Below are 14294 nucleotides of genomic sequence, written 5' to 3'. Positions count from 1 at the left end.
ATATGTATAAAATATATATATGCAATTAATAATACTAATGTTTTGAATTTTACCAAAATACCTCTTCTTATAATTTATTAGGCTTTATTTTTACCAGGTAATGGAAGATGTTACTTTTTAGTTCCATTCATTTTCTGTAGGGAATGCCTGAAATTATTTTGTCAACAACATATGTTGAGCTCCTACTAAATCTTCAAATGAGGCAGAATTTAAGTACCTATAAATTTAAGCTACAACAGTCCTCCTCTCTCTTCATTCAGAAATTACATTTAGCTAAAAATGAAAAAAATGAATGCTTGTTTTATTCAACAAATCTTCATTAAACAACCTTTTGTGCAAATTAAGTTCTGAATCCTAAAAGATTTGTTACACCATTCTCTTCTTTTCAAAGTTCACTTGGAAGTGCATTTCAAAATTACTTGAAGTAATACTTTAAGTAGTTATCAGTTGACATAAGGTAAAATCTATGTGTTTAGAAGGCAGACATACACAGAAGTCTTATAGCACACTTTGGACTGGTAATTGCATGCATGGCTTAGCTATGTTATGCTGCTGTTGCAGTTGATACCAAGATTTTTATAAAAAGAACAATCTTAAATAAGAATATATATTTTTGATTACACTGTCTTTTGTGACATTTGTATTAACATCAAATATAATAGGATTGACTTTGAGGTTAATAGATAAGTGCTAGCTGAACTTTAGACTACAGAAATATTTTTGTAAGTGTATGGAAAAAGACCTGTTTTATTTTCACATAACCTTGAATTCAACTGTGCAGCAAAATTTTAATCAAGGCTGTCAGGTTTAGTGTTGTAAACTGTGCAAATACACCCAAAACCCACTGTGTGGGTTCCTGTATTAGTGTGGGTGAGCTTAGTGTGTCTCATTTCTGGAAAGAAGATGAGAGGAATAACAAAGACAGCACTTGCACTGGTTGTTAGGGATTTCTTGAAACACCTAAACCTCGGTGCTTGTTGTTTGAGGTCATGTAGATGTTAAAGCTTTACACTGTACATGTCCCCTCCCCAAATAAAAAGCAACCAAGAGAGCCAAAAGTGACCTTACCTGGATTCTCAGTCATCCTCCTGCCCCAAGGCACAATAAACTATTATGAAAACAACCTCAAAGGATGTTTGCATAACCTGTTCTTAAAGCCATAAACACAGATTCCACTCATTCCTCAGGCAGTCTAGTCTAGTCCTTAACTCTCTTTTTTGAATGTCTGGATTAAATACCTTTTGCTGCAGTTTAGCTGATACATTCCAATTTAATATGGACAACGTTTCCTTTCTTTTTGCAGCAGTCCTTTGCACAAATTAAGACCGTTTCCGTATTTTTGTTCAGTCTCTCTTTTGGGTTGGTTTTTTATTAAAAGCACAGATACTTTATTTTCTTTTAATCAGTTCTGAAACACACGACTGTTTGTTGTTGTACCCTTCTAGCTCCCACCCTATCTTTTCACAACTTCACAAAATTACCTTGGTGGCAACTCTCCTGATTATGCATCTCAGCAGAGTGGATGCCTTCTCCAACCTCATGAACTTGATGTGTTCTGCTTACGATCCACTCTGCCTACTGGTTTCTTTTCTGCAAGTTTATTACTGCAATTACTCTGTGCAGTTGATTTTTTGCTAAGTGCAGCAGTGCTCTCGTGTTTATAGAATCATCATCCCCCTGTTGCAATGATTTCAACCTCTACTTTTGCTTCTCCTCCTTGCAGCACCTCCTAGCTGGGTGGCAGCTCCAGGCTTGTAAGTGTGGTCTCTAGGCCTTTCTGCAAAGAGATAACAATATAGAACTGTACAAGGAATTTTGTTTGATGTAAATTTAGTATTTGTGCAATTTGATATTAAACTGTTAACAGCGATCCTCAAAGTACAACCAGTTTTACATAAATTGGTGGGTTTTCTGTCCAGATCAAATTTCCATATCTTTCTTATGAAAATGTCAATGAAACAGAAGTCTTGCTGAAGTGATCTTCAATTTATTTATGTCTGTAGAACGAGACATTAAAAACTAGGTTGGTTTGATAGACTGTCATGAACAAATCATATTGGTTGTTATTTATAATTTTGTTATTTTTCAGGTATATACAAATATTTTTTAATCCATCCAGGAATTTTAATCAAATTGACTGGATTCTAATTTCCTGTTTGTTTGATTGTTGTGTTGTTTGGTTTTTTTCTCTAAAGAAAAACACTCAGTTCTTTTCTAGTCTCTTGAAACATCTTCTAGTTTTCAAAATAAATGCTGTTTTCTACCATTAGGTTCTGAAATTTGTGGAAAGGTTTGATTAGGAGATGGTAATTGACTTCCAAAGATGAGAAATATTTGGCCCAGGTAATAGTGTTTAAACAAGTACAGACCTGTGCTCCTGTAAATTTTTTTTTGTCTACTTTGTATGTGAGATAGCTGGAAGCTATAAATGTCCCTAGATTTGTCACATTTTCCCCTGGGCTTTCTACTTTTGTGGGTTTTTTCTGTGTAGATTATCTCAGTTCCAACTTCACTGCCCAGTCTATTCCCAACCTGACAACTGAAGCACAATGCAGGAGCAAACACCAGCTTTCTCATCTCTTTAATGGTTTCATGCAGTTGGTACCTGCATTAATTTTTAAATTAATTAAAACTGTAGTTTTAGCGTGTTTTGGGCTCTGTAAAAATAAAGGGGTATTCAGTGTTTTTAAACATAGAGAACATCTTGCCTCTTTTTTGTAAGGAAGCCTGGCTAGAGCATTCAACTAGAATCAACAGGCTGTCCCAGTTTCCTCCTCTTCACACAGCCACCCATTTGTCCATATCCCCTTCCAAAAAAAAGAGATTTTGGTTTGGGAAAAGGGGAGGGGTTTGGGGTGCTGGAAGGTCACCTCTAAATACAGTCTCTCCAGTTAAACACAACCCTGTCCACTTGAGGCACATTTCTCTTTTGTTTTTTAATATTGCAAAGATCTATGTACTTCTCTGCTTAACATATCACACTTAAAAACTGACTTTTGCAATCTGTGTTTTCATTCTTTAGTTAACAACAACTCTAACAAACTTTTGTTTGTTTGCTCCCTAAACCCAAGTTTCTAGTACAGATTTCTGGATCTACTTTGGGGGCTGACTACATGAAAGCTAGTTATAACAGGAATATATGATGCAGTGACTCAGTTCCTACCCTTTTAAAAAGAGTGAGGCTGGGCTGATGCTGGATTAACTGAAGTAAGAATCCTTTTTACTTTGAAATACACTGAATCTTGCCCCAATTCTCATGTTACGTTATCTGGTTGCTACAATTTTAAACTGCACTATTTCTCTCAACTCTAGACAGGGCAAGAGTAGCTATGTGAGACATTTCAGTGAATGCCTGACAATAGATACACTTTGAGATAAAAATCACAGATAATTTAATATGTATCACTGCTATAAAAAAATCACTTTTCCCACTCTGAATGTATAGTTCTCTTTTTGATGTATTATTGATGTACTGCATTATGAGCAGCCAGAGGAAGTTGTAAAAATGAATTTCTGATCTCTCAATTGCTCTCGTTATAATTCTTCTAGAGAACAGCAAGGAAAAGAACATAAATCCAATTGTAAATCAAACACAAATATTATCCTATATTTTACCACTGAAACTATATATACATGCTAGGAAATGGCTATTGAATTTCTTAGTGTAAAGACAGATCATTAAATGCAGGATGCTTTTGTTTGTTTTAAACCTAATTGCTCTAAAAATAGCCACTGATGCATCATTAAAACACAAAAATATATTTGGCCCCATTATTGTACAAGCACTGAAAGAATAAATAGGAATATCTCGTGATCTTCTACTAAGAGCTTGGTGACATACTTGTTTTTGAATAAGAAAAAGAACTATTAAAAATACCATCAACAAACTAGCTATTTCCAAGTAATTATATACACCACACCTTCTTAATTATATGGAAACTTAAATACTTAAGCTGTCAGATAATCGCAGAAAGATACTGTGAGACCTTAGTAAGGATTTGCATAATTTCTGAAGTCATGTGTTGTAAAAGTGCTGTTTCTAACCTTTGAGAGCTTCATTAGGCTGTACAACATGAAATCAAATGACTGGTGGGTCGTTTCTATATTAACATTATACTGAAATGCCGGGTATTTTGTTTTTCCATGCATCTTAAAAATATGAATTACCTGAGTGGTGCATGTTATTTTCCAGAACTTTTTAAAGCTTTTATCAATCACATTTAAAAATTTCCATCAGAAAACGTATACCACAGACAACCATCAAATTTTATTTTTGATTCTGCAAATGATCATTCTTTTCTTGTTTCCTAGTAGCAATTTTTCATAATATATATCTTTCAGGATTTTTTATCTCTTCCCTATTTCTCCCATTTTCACTGAAAAGATCTTCATCTGGGCTGACTGGAGCTGTGACTGTTTATCATCCAAGTATCAATCCCAAAGATTTTGTGATCTAACACAGAAATGTTTCTGTATTATCTGGTTTTCTGTATCATCCTCACAATATATTACAAGGGGCTTTACATTTTATTAATATTACTAATAACTGTAAGTTGACTTAGCTCATGAATTTAAATACATGCTTAAGTAATGGTCCGTGTGAAGTCTACAGGAAGGTACCTCTGATGTAAATGCCAAGGATGTCCTGATGAACAGCCTGCCTGCAAGAGACAGCTCCCCGCCAGCAGTGTGCGTGTGACAGATCCACACTCGTGTCTGTGGGCGGGAGTTTTTGAGGTGGACACTTTCCACAGTCCTGGCCACTACCAGGCTTCAGCCAGCAGGGCTCAGAGCAGATCCAGGACTCTCTGTGAGAGTGGGAAGCTCGGCTCTTGGCCCTGTGCCTGGTGGGGCTGTGGCACTGTGTTCCAGAAGCTGGTGCTCACCTCTGGAAAAAGCTGTGCCAGCAAACTGCTACAGCAGCCCCGCACAGAGCTGTGTCCAGCCAGAAAGCCAAGCTTCTGAAGGAACCTCAGGATAAGAAGGATAAGGGGGTTACTTTTTTTTGTCTTTTTGCCAAAAATGGAAAGTGCAATCTGCTGGCTGGCATGTTTTGATCTTGGATAAGATTGTTTCTTCTCCATGTCTTTAGTTCTGCCAGGCCCTGGGGTGTGCATATAAATGGTTTTGTTCAGCTGTAGTTAGAAGTTGAAGAGTTCATCATGAACTAGTGACACTATAGCCTGAAAGCCATTCTGAAATTTGCATTAGTAATTTAGAATTATTCCAGTTAATCTTTTGGTTTTCTATACCTACGAAGTGTGAGAAGGAGAATGTTTTGGTTTGTTCCAAGGAATCAATTATCTATTTTCAAGACAACTGTCTTTGCAAGATACTAAGATAATGGCAGGAATCACTTGAAATCACATGAAAGGGCACAGAGAGAAACTTGGATTTTTTAAAATAGTGAATAATTCTGGCCACTGAGGTATTTTCTACATCACTTTTCTTTAAAACTTAGGCGAATAATCAGTCAATAACAGACAAACTAATTTTTATCAAAAGTTTGTTTAAGGGTGACTGGCCCACAAATTACTATATTCCTGTCAGCTGGTGGTCCATATTGAAATAGGTATTAGGAAATATTAGCCAATAAAGATCCTAGAAATTCTGCCTTTATGTTAAAGAAAGGTCTACAGAATCATACACAATTAGAACATTTACAGATCATTTGGCCACTGTGACACTGCACTGGGAGAGAATCAAGACTGACTGCATTTGCTTTTTAATTTGTGAACTGAAAATTATAGCCACTTGTTTTTGTTTTTCGAAATGATCTTTTGTATGTCTTTCAGCTGCCAAGCAGAAAGTGACTCTGTACATTTTTTCCACCAACAACTACCTTTCTGTCACATTTGTCACGAGTGTTCAAACCAATTATTACGTAAACAGGTAAACACGTAACTAGTTGGTGTGGTTTTTTATAGGTATTAGTCTCTGATCATCTTATTCACAATGCTCCTCTGTCTCATTTCTTAAAGTAATCCAGCCAAATTTTATTTTATTAGCTTCCTCTCATATTATCTATACTGTGTTTTCTTGAGTGTCCCACTAAGATTAGAGTTCATCTTCCTTGGATGCATATTAAAAAAAAAGCTGCATAAAGTAGTTGCAAGACTACATCATGAATAATTTTTGCAATAGCATTGAAAACTCTCTGAGAAAATTGTTTAGACTAAATTATTATACAGGCATGTTTGCTTTTTCATGTCTACATCATGTTGTTGACTGATAGTAATTTACTTAATTACAATGATAATTGAAGTTCACATTCAACTGCCTTTTACCTGACAAAGACCCAAAACTTTTGGTCATTAACATTCAAGTGCATATTCTTTGTATTTTATGTTTTTTCACTTTGCTTCTCTTAGTTCTCGGGGTTGTTCACTTCTTCCCATATATTGTCTTGATTGTTTTTTTCCCCAGCTGCTTTTTAGTAAAGTATTCCAACTTTGGATCTAGGGCTTAATGGGAAATATTAAAATTGCTTACACAGACAAGCCACTAGTGACCTCCATTGAATGATATGATCTTCTTCCCACTGTCTGTTACAGTCTTCACATTCTCCCCAGTTTCACTGGTTATTTCACCTGTGGCTTGGTGTCTTTATTTACTGAAATTAGCTGGATGAGACATGACTTAAAAAAGAAAACGACCCAACACCAGAATAAATATGTAGAGAAAGGTAACAAGTTAATGCTGGATAACCAGTGTTATTGTCTTTATTGCAAACTGAAATGAATGATTGCTTTGCTCATGGAACCACATGAAATAACCTGTGATCCTTTTTCCCACCTTCATTCTATGTGGGTCTGACTTCTTCCTGTGTTCTCATTTGACACATAAAGCTTTATTTTCATATCATTTATATGCTATAGCACTTTTTGCATTTTGTAACTTGTGGACATGTATTGAAGTAGAGTCTAATTTCCATGTTGTTTTATCCACTTTTGCTTTAAGGAAATTCCATTCAGAAACTCATGCAATTAATAGTGTCAACATGCGTTTTTCCCCAGTGACCATTTCTTTTGAAATGTGTAATGATGCACACAGGTTGTTTAGCTCCTCTAAAACACGTAGGAACTGCTGTGTACTGATGACTCCGTGCTGCAGTGTGTTCTGAGTAAGATTTTTCTTTAACTATTGGTAGACCAGACTGTACCTTTCTGCTCCAAAGCCTCAGGTTTATGTAGCTGTTGGTCACAGAGTATATCACCCTTGTCTATCCAGTGTTTCAGTCTGGAGCTGGAATGTGTACCCTGACACTGATGAAACGTCACCTCTGGCAGAGAGATATCCTGGCCTTTGGCAGTTGCAAAGTCAACAAACACTCAGACTTGCTGCTGTATGAGAGCCTTCCCAAAGCTGTGGTGCTTGCTGTGCTGTCCCTGGGACATATGGCCACAGTATGGGACATACGGTACATGATGTACATACATTCCTTATCGTTTGTGTGTACATCAGTAATGTAGAGGGGAAAGGCACACCTCATCCCGAATCAGTGACTGCATTGTGCAGTAAAGGCAAGTAACTTCCTACCTCTAAAGAGCTGGGATGGAGAGTTGGGATTTGTTGGCCTTTCTTCGCAGCCGCACCTGTCACTGGCTCCAGGAGAGGCAGCCGTGAGACACTGCTGTGTCAAAGGAAGAAACCCGATGTTTTTATACAAGTCCTAGAAGGGAACATCACAGAAAGGGTCAGGTTGGAGGGGACCACGGTGGGTCCCCCTCTGGTCCGACCTCCCTGCTCAAGCCGGGTCATCCCAGAGGACACGGTAAGGATTGCGTCCAGTTCTCGGATACCTGGGCAGCCCGTTCCAGTGCTCGCTCATTGCACACTGAAGTTCTTAGATCGTGTGGAACTTTCTGTGCATCAGTTTCTGCCTGTTGCCTTGAGTCCTATTGCTCGGCACCACCGAGCAGAGCCTGGTCCATGTTCTGACGCCCTCGCTTTAGGTATTTACACGCGACCGCGTAAACGCAGCAGCAGCGAAGGCAGCCAGGGCCGCCCCGACCCCGTCCCGTCCCCTCAGGAGCCCGCGCTGTGGCGGCGCCATGGCCCGGCAGGGGGCGCGGCGGGAGGCGGGGCGCGCGCCGGCGCGGCTGCGCTTTGCGGGCGGCTGTAAAGCAGCGCCGACTGTCGCGCTGCGCTGGGCAGGGAGCGGCGGGGGCTGCGCCACAACAGAGCGGGGCCCGCCCGGCGCAGCGGCTGCACCGGGAGCGTACCGGGGGCAGCGGCTGCACCGGCACAGTGAGGACGCGGCGGCCTCTCGAGCCGCGCCGGGCAGCGCCGCGGGGTCACTGCGGCGTCCACCGGGGCTGCTCCTACCCCTCGGCCCTGCGCAGGGCGCCGGCGGCACCCGCCCCTTCCCCCGCGGCCTCGCTGTCTCAGGTATGGGGGGCGGCGGGGACCCCGCGGGTGGGGCCGGGGGCGGCCGGGGGCTCTCCCGCTTCCCCCGCTTCCCCCGCCCTGACGGCAGCGGTGACCGGCGGGGCTGTGCGGCGGGTGGGAACTTCACGCAGAATGTATTTTTCCCTTTTTATTCAGCGCCTCGTTGACGCACAAAGCAGTGTCTTCACTGCGGGCAGCCGCAGCACTCTCTGGGGTTTATGTCACAAATGTGTCACAATTTTTTCCCTTAGGGAAATGAGTTTCTATTTCTGTGCGTAATAGGGTTTGTTATGACGTCATTTGTTTTGTTTGCGAAGTTCTTGTTCTCTTTACCCATGTTTAAAAAAATCACCATTTTCAGCTGTTTTTTGCCTGATAAACAAGGAAGTAACGTTCATTCAGAAATGTAGGCCAGGATCTTCAGAGATATGGAGGCTTGTCACTGTTTCAATGGGCAGGTGTTAAGAGTATGTACTTTTAGGGGTCTGTGTTTCTGTGATTAGGACTGAGCATGTATTAATAGAATGTTCACGTTGTCTGGGTAAGCTCTTCCATGGCTTTAATTGATTTTGTTAAATTATAAGTAAGGCCTGGTTGCTTTAGCTGACCAAATGAGACCCTTAATTCCTGATAGCCAAGTACTTCTCCAGAAGAGGACATAATGTAGGAGGTAAGATTTTGCTGTAATTAGAATCATTTGGTTTGAGTGCAGTTATTTAAGAACAGAGATTTGACCGAAAAGATGTTGTAGTAGACCTGGGTTTGTTATAGTATGTCTATTATAAACTGGGTTTTCAGGTGCAGAGTAAGGTCTTACGTTGTCTTTGTTGTAACTTGTAGAAAATTCCAAAGGTATACTAATGCTGGATGCTTAGTAGAAAGCTTTTCCAGGAACACTAATATCTAGGTAGTTACAATGCTTTGCCACTCTTAAAAACAGGAATAACATCTTCTTGTTCACATATCCATATACCCAGTTCTTGCTGTCAGCAATTTAAGTGTTTTTGCAGTTACTTTTTTTTTTTAGATAAAGGGACTGTCCTGGGGCAGGCAGGGGACAGAAACAAACCCTGTTAGGGTGATTCTTGCTGATGTGCAAGGATCGATAGGGAAAGAAGTGATCTTGGTTTATTTGATAAAGTGAACATCTGGTCACCTGTCTTGTACATCCACGGTACAGAATCACCTATGGAATTCATTAGGCAGGAAAGGCTGTAGGAACATTTTATATTTCACTATTTTTATATTTCACTTAAATTAAATTATAGTGTATAAGGTACTAAGCTTCCTGTTTTTAAACTCTTGAAGTCTCACATATTTAAAAATCTGTGCGTTTTTATTGATGGTTAAAGCCCTGGCAGCTACAGCTGAGTTTGTATCTAATATTGGGAACTTGAACACGGCTCACAGCATTCATGCATATTTTGTATGTCCTTTCAAAATATGGATGAGAACATTCTGACCTTTCAGAAATATGTCTTTTATTAAGCAATGGCTTTTGTAAAAGTGTATTAAGAGTGTATCTTAACATGACTGTGACTGCATTTTATCTTTGAATTAGTAACTTTGTTGACCTACATAACCAGATCAGTTATAGCAGTTGGTTTTTACTGGAGGTGGCTGTGTTGCAGTAGCATTTAGCTGACAGCAGTTGCTGCCTTCTTTTTCTAAGATGTACAGTCTTTCATTTCAGTTGTTTATATTTCCTCTAATGGTGAGGACATTCTTTTGAGAAGATAGAGATGATAGTGCCCTCCTCCATAACTGATGTATTATAGAGGCTTGGATGTCAAGCAGTTGAATAAATAAGGAAAAATTGAGGAGGGAGTGATGCTGGGATGGGGAGCAGGATGATTTAGTTCATATGTAAACAGTGGGGGATGGTACAGGGAGATGGATTTGCCATAGACAGATGTTGTATAAAGAGTTCCTCACAGCTTTCCTGATGTGCAACCTCCTTAAATGAGTTGTCAGGCAAAGGTTTGGGTTGGTGAAAGAAACATTTTGTTTTCTTGCTTTCCTTCTGCCCCACTAGGGTTCTCTGCTAGGCCTGACCTGGGCCCACCAAGAAAAAACACTGATCTGTACTTAACTTTGATGGAAGTTCACTAGTTAAAAGACTTCAGCTGTAGATACATTTTGTGTTTCTTACAAGAGTACTCTAAGCTTTGGAAGCGGCTACACTGACAAAATTTAGGAGACTATAACTTTGAGTAATTATCGTATTCTTACATGGTACATGTATCCCATACAATATTACTCAATGTGCATGTTTATAAATCTCTTTCTGACTTGACTAACATGCAAACAGCCAAACCACTACAGTTCTGGTGATAAAACAGGATTATTTGGTTGTTTTGTATAGTTTGTTATTTGGAAAATGAATTGCTCTAAATTAGAATGATGTCTTCCTTACTAAGAGTGTGCCAAGTGAAATCTGAGAAGGCTGGTTCATGGCTTTACTAGCAAGAGGTCAGTATGGGCTATTTGCTTCTGTCATTTTTTTTTTTTCCCAATACAGTTTAGTCCTAATATTTGACTGCTGTTAGGTAAAATGTTTACTTTTGTCTCTGCTGGGTGCAGAGTGGAGAAGTCTGCTGCAGTGTCCTTTCCCCTGAAACTGGCAGATATGCTCAGTTTAGAAGCTATAAAATCCCCTACTTCTCATAGGTTTCCTGAAGAACAGCATAAAACTGTCCTAATGGTTAATTTCACAATTCTCACTTGAAAGGTTCTTACTAGCAGCTGTGGCAAAGATCATGTTTCACGTTGCTCTTCAAAGCTTTATCGAGAAGTATTTGCAAAATGACACTACATCAAGAAGAATTACACATACCTCAAATGTCAAAAATGCCAGGGGGACTAAGAAACGTTTTTTTAAAATAATTTTTGATGGCTGTGTAACTCAGAACTTCCCTAGCTGCATTGGGAAGCAAAATTCCTAGTTAAGATCTTAAGTTCCAATAAAAAATTGCATTTTCTTGTCATTCTATAAAGCTACAACTTTTTATTCCCAAGTTCAATGCTGTTATGTTTGTCTTGGAGTTCAGTGAAGCCAACACATTCCTGATTGCCAAATCATAATGCTTCTATCTTAAACCCATGATTTACCTAGTTTTAATGTAGCTAACTGATTTAAGCCTGGGACAGAGCAAAGAAATGTCTAGACTGGATGTACTTGTGAGCACCATGTTTGTCAAATTGACCTGCTTGCATCCATCATGCAGAGGAAGATTCTTTGCCCAGGTGGGTGTGTGCCTGGTGATGCTTGATTCGGGCTGGGATTTCCTTGGGTGTCTTTATGGCCTTGGAATGACTCAGTGTACTGCAGCACAGCTCACCTGTGCTGGGTGGGCTCTGTGCAGCACAGCTTACCTGTGCTCAGAAGGCTCTGCAGCATTGTTCTTAGCTCACCAGCTAACAGGAGGTGCCTCCAGCTGCACGTGCTCTGTGCATTTTGTCTGTTCCAGCTGGAGCCAGGCAATAGGTCCTGTCCTGAAGAGCTCTTCTGTTCGTAGCTATCATGTGCTGGATTCTGTTGGGAGAGGTGACACAGACACTTCAGTGGTCTCTCCCTAGGAATACAGTACTCTTCAGTCTCAGAGGTGAATGGCAGTGTGGCACAACAGAGGTATTTTATAGGTGTCCTATAGGTGGCCTGACATTTCTGTTAGAAGATAATTGCTTAATGAACTGAATTGTCTTGGGCGTCAGGAAGCAAACCTTGAAGGTTCCAGAGGACTTTTTTTCAGGATTAAAATTAAGGAGACTTGGCTGTATCCAGAGGTTGGATACTGTTCATTACAGTGCTTGATGATACAATTACTGTGGTCTGACTTTGAGATGGCTTTGCAAAGGTTAATAAGGGTAGTGCTGTACTTGAAATAACGTTGTTTCACTTCAAGAGTAGACTTTTCAAGCCAATGATGGTTCCTAGAATTGCCTTCCAGGAGTGGATAAGCCTCCCAGTACTGCTGTAGCACCTCTGCAAAGCACAGACAAACCCTTCTTTTTGGGTTGGATGTAGTGGGCTGCCTTTGGGAGTCTGTAAGCAAGAACCTGTTTCCAGAACTTTATAATGCAGTTAGTAACTCATACTATGTATGTTATTCTGAAATACTGTACCTTTCTACAGGGCAGAATATAAGTGTTCTTCTCGGAGAATTCTCAAGTAATTTTGCCATTCTAAAATGGAGTCATCACTATGTCTGCATGAAAACACAGAAAGGAAATTGAGAGTGGTTTGCAATGGTATTTCATATTGTCTTGTGAATAAAGATATATAATATCAATGCAAACACTATGGAAATTCAGGTGGTTACCTTCTGATTGTTGCTGTTTTATAAAATGCATGGATCTTTAATATATCAGTTGCTTTATTTTCTGTCAAAGAATAGAAGACCAGTATGTAGAATGCAAGCATTTAGTAGTTAAAACAAGCTTTAAAAGAGCCCTATTTTTCTAATTGTGATAAAAAGTCAAAAATAACCAAAAGTGAAGAAGAATGCAATAAAATTTTGAAATCTGATTGCACTTGTTTTCCTGATAGTGGGATTGAATATTAGATTTTCTTCTTGTCACTTACTCTGCATTGTACAGGCATAGAGATTGTCCCTGCTTGATAGAAATGAAATGAATAAGTCAGGACTGCCTCTTTTAGGAAAAGAAGTGGGGTTTTTTTTGTGATCTGCTCAGTGAGTGCCTTATTTTGTTGAAGCAGCAGGGCATGGTAGCACTGAGATTCAATCTCCATGGGATTGAGTTGGGGGTCCAGCTTCGAAAGTGGCTCCTAAGCCTTGTGTCAGCCTCCAGTGTGTCAGGGCCAGGCAGGAATCGGTCTTGCTTGACTGCCTGCACTTGAGATTGGAAAGTAACAGTGCTTAGGTTTTCTCACTTTGCTGAAGGCCTTGTATTAATTTGTAACCTTTTTCATTTTCCTATTTCTTGATATATCTAATGGAAAAGCCTTGCTGAAAGAATAAGAATACATATTTTTAATGAGAGCTAAGAAAGGTTTTCTCATGAATTTAACAGTATGAGTATTAGCTGGTCAAAGTGAAAATAATTTTAAAAGTAAAATCTGATACAAGCCACATATCAGGGAAGGGAATTAGTTTTAGAAGTTAGTTGGAGTTCAACTCAGTCTTACAAAGAAAACGAGTTAGAACTGAGTAAAGGGACAATAAATGCAAGGAGTTTTTTTCTAGGTAGCAAAGGGAGTTGACTGTATTTCAGAATATGTCTGAAAATGCACTTTCAGGGTAATGATATGTTAGGTCACATGTATTCATCAACCAAGTTTATACCAAAAAACTGAGTTATATGTTGTGTAATGGAGCATTTTACTGTTTTATACTGCTGCAATGCTACATACTTTTAGATTGCTTATAAAGAAATTAATTATTAATGACAAAGTATTTTGCTCCATCTTATAACTCAAATGTGTTTTGCTTTGATATGTGATCATAAATTTGCTGTAAAGATCTCTTTAACCTTGTTTTTTGACTTACCTATTTCTCAGGACTTCCAGTTTGCATGAATTTTCTTGCATTGCTGTATGTCTTAGAATGATTAATATCAATGGTTTTAAGTGGTGAAAAGAATGGATAAAAGTCATGTGCACTTCATAATTCTAAACAGTCTAACACCTGGGAGGAGAACTTAGAATAAGTATGGTTTTCAGGTAGCTGTCTTAACAGCTCTTCATTGAATCATAATGGCTTAGAAGAAGATGGTGAATCAAAACTTTGAGAGGAAACGTGGGGGACTAAGTCAATAGGCAAATGTTTTGATTAGGAAGAAGGAACACTAGAGATGATTTAGTTTACTTCATCTTGCTGCTTTTTGAAAAAAGCTTCTGATGACTACTTTTAATGAGATGTAGATATTGTAGGAGCTTCTAA

The 14294-nt window shown here is 39.2% G+C and overlaps 1 protein-coding gene and 1 long non-coding RNA gene across 9 annotated transcripts in view; one reads left to right on the top strand and one right to left on the bottom strand.

Moving 5' to 3' along the window:
• Window positions 1–274: 274 nt before the first annotated feature.
• Window positions 275–8072, bottom strand: LOC107209398. The gene is made up of 3 exons (XR_001523591.2): window positions 7803–8072; window positions 7540–7672; window positions 275–1777 (listed from the first exon to the last, which is right to left on the bottom strand). It is a non-coding gene; the product is annotated as an uncharacterized LOC107209398 (long non-coding RNA).
• A 96-nt stretch (window positions 8073–8168) lies between these two features.
• The window catches only part of RNF111 (ring finger protein 111), a 45580-nt gene continuing 39454 nt past the window's right edge, over window positions 8169–14294 (top strand). For 3 of the 8 annotated variants that reach the window (XM_019007943.2, XM_015639096.2, XM_015639095.2), the window contains exon 1: window positions 8172–8391. The gene's annotated coding sequence lies outside the window, so the exon portion shown is untranslated. Of the gene's footprint in view, window positions 8392–14294 lie in introns of all 8 variants that reach the window. The other 5 variants (XM_033516970.1, XM_033516971.1, XM_015639094.3 and 2 more) reach the window with 3 other exon arrangements.

The sequence above is a fragment of the Parus major genome, chromosome 10 (genome assembly GCF_001522545.3).
Source record: "Parus major isolate Abel chromosome 10, Parus_major1.1, whole genome shotgun sequence".
In the NCBI taxonomy this organism is placed as follows: domain Eukaryota; kingdom Metazoa; phylum Chordata; class Aves; order Passeriformes; family Paridae; genus Parus; species Parus major.
This window is presented reverse-complemented; position numbering and strand designations above follow the sequence as displayed.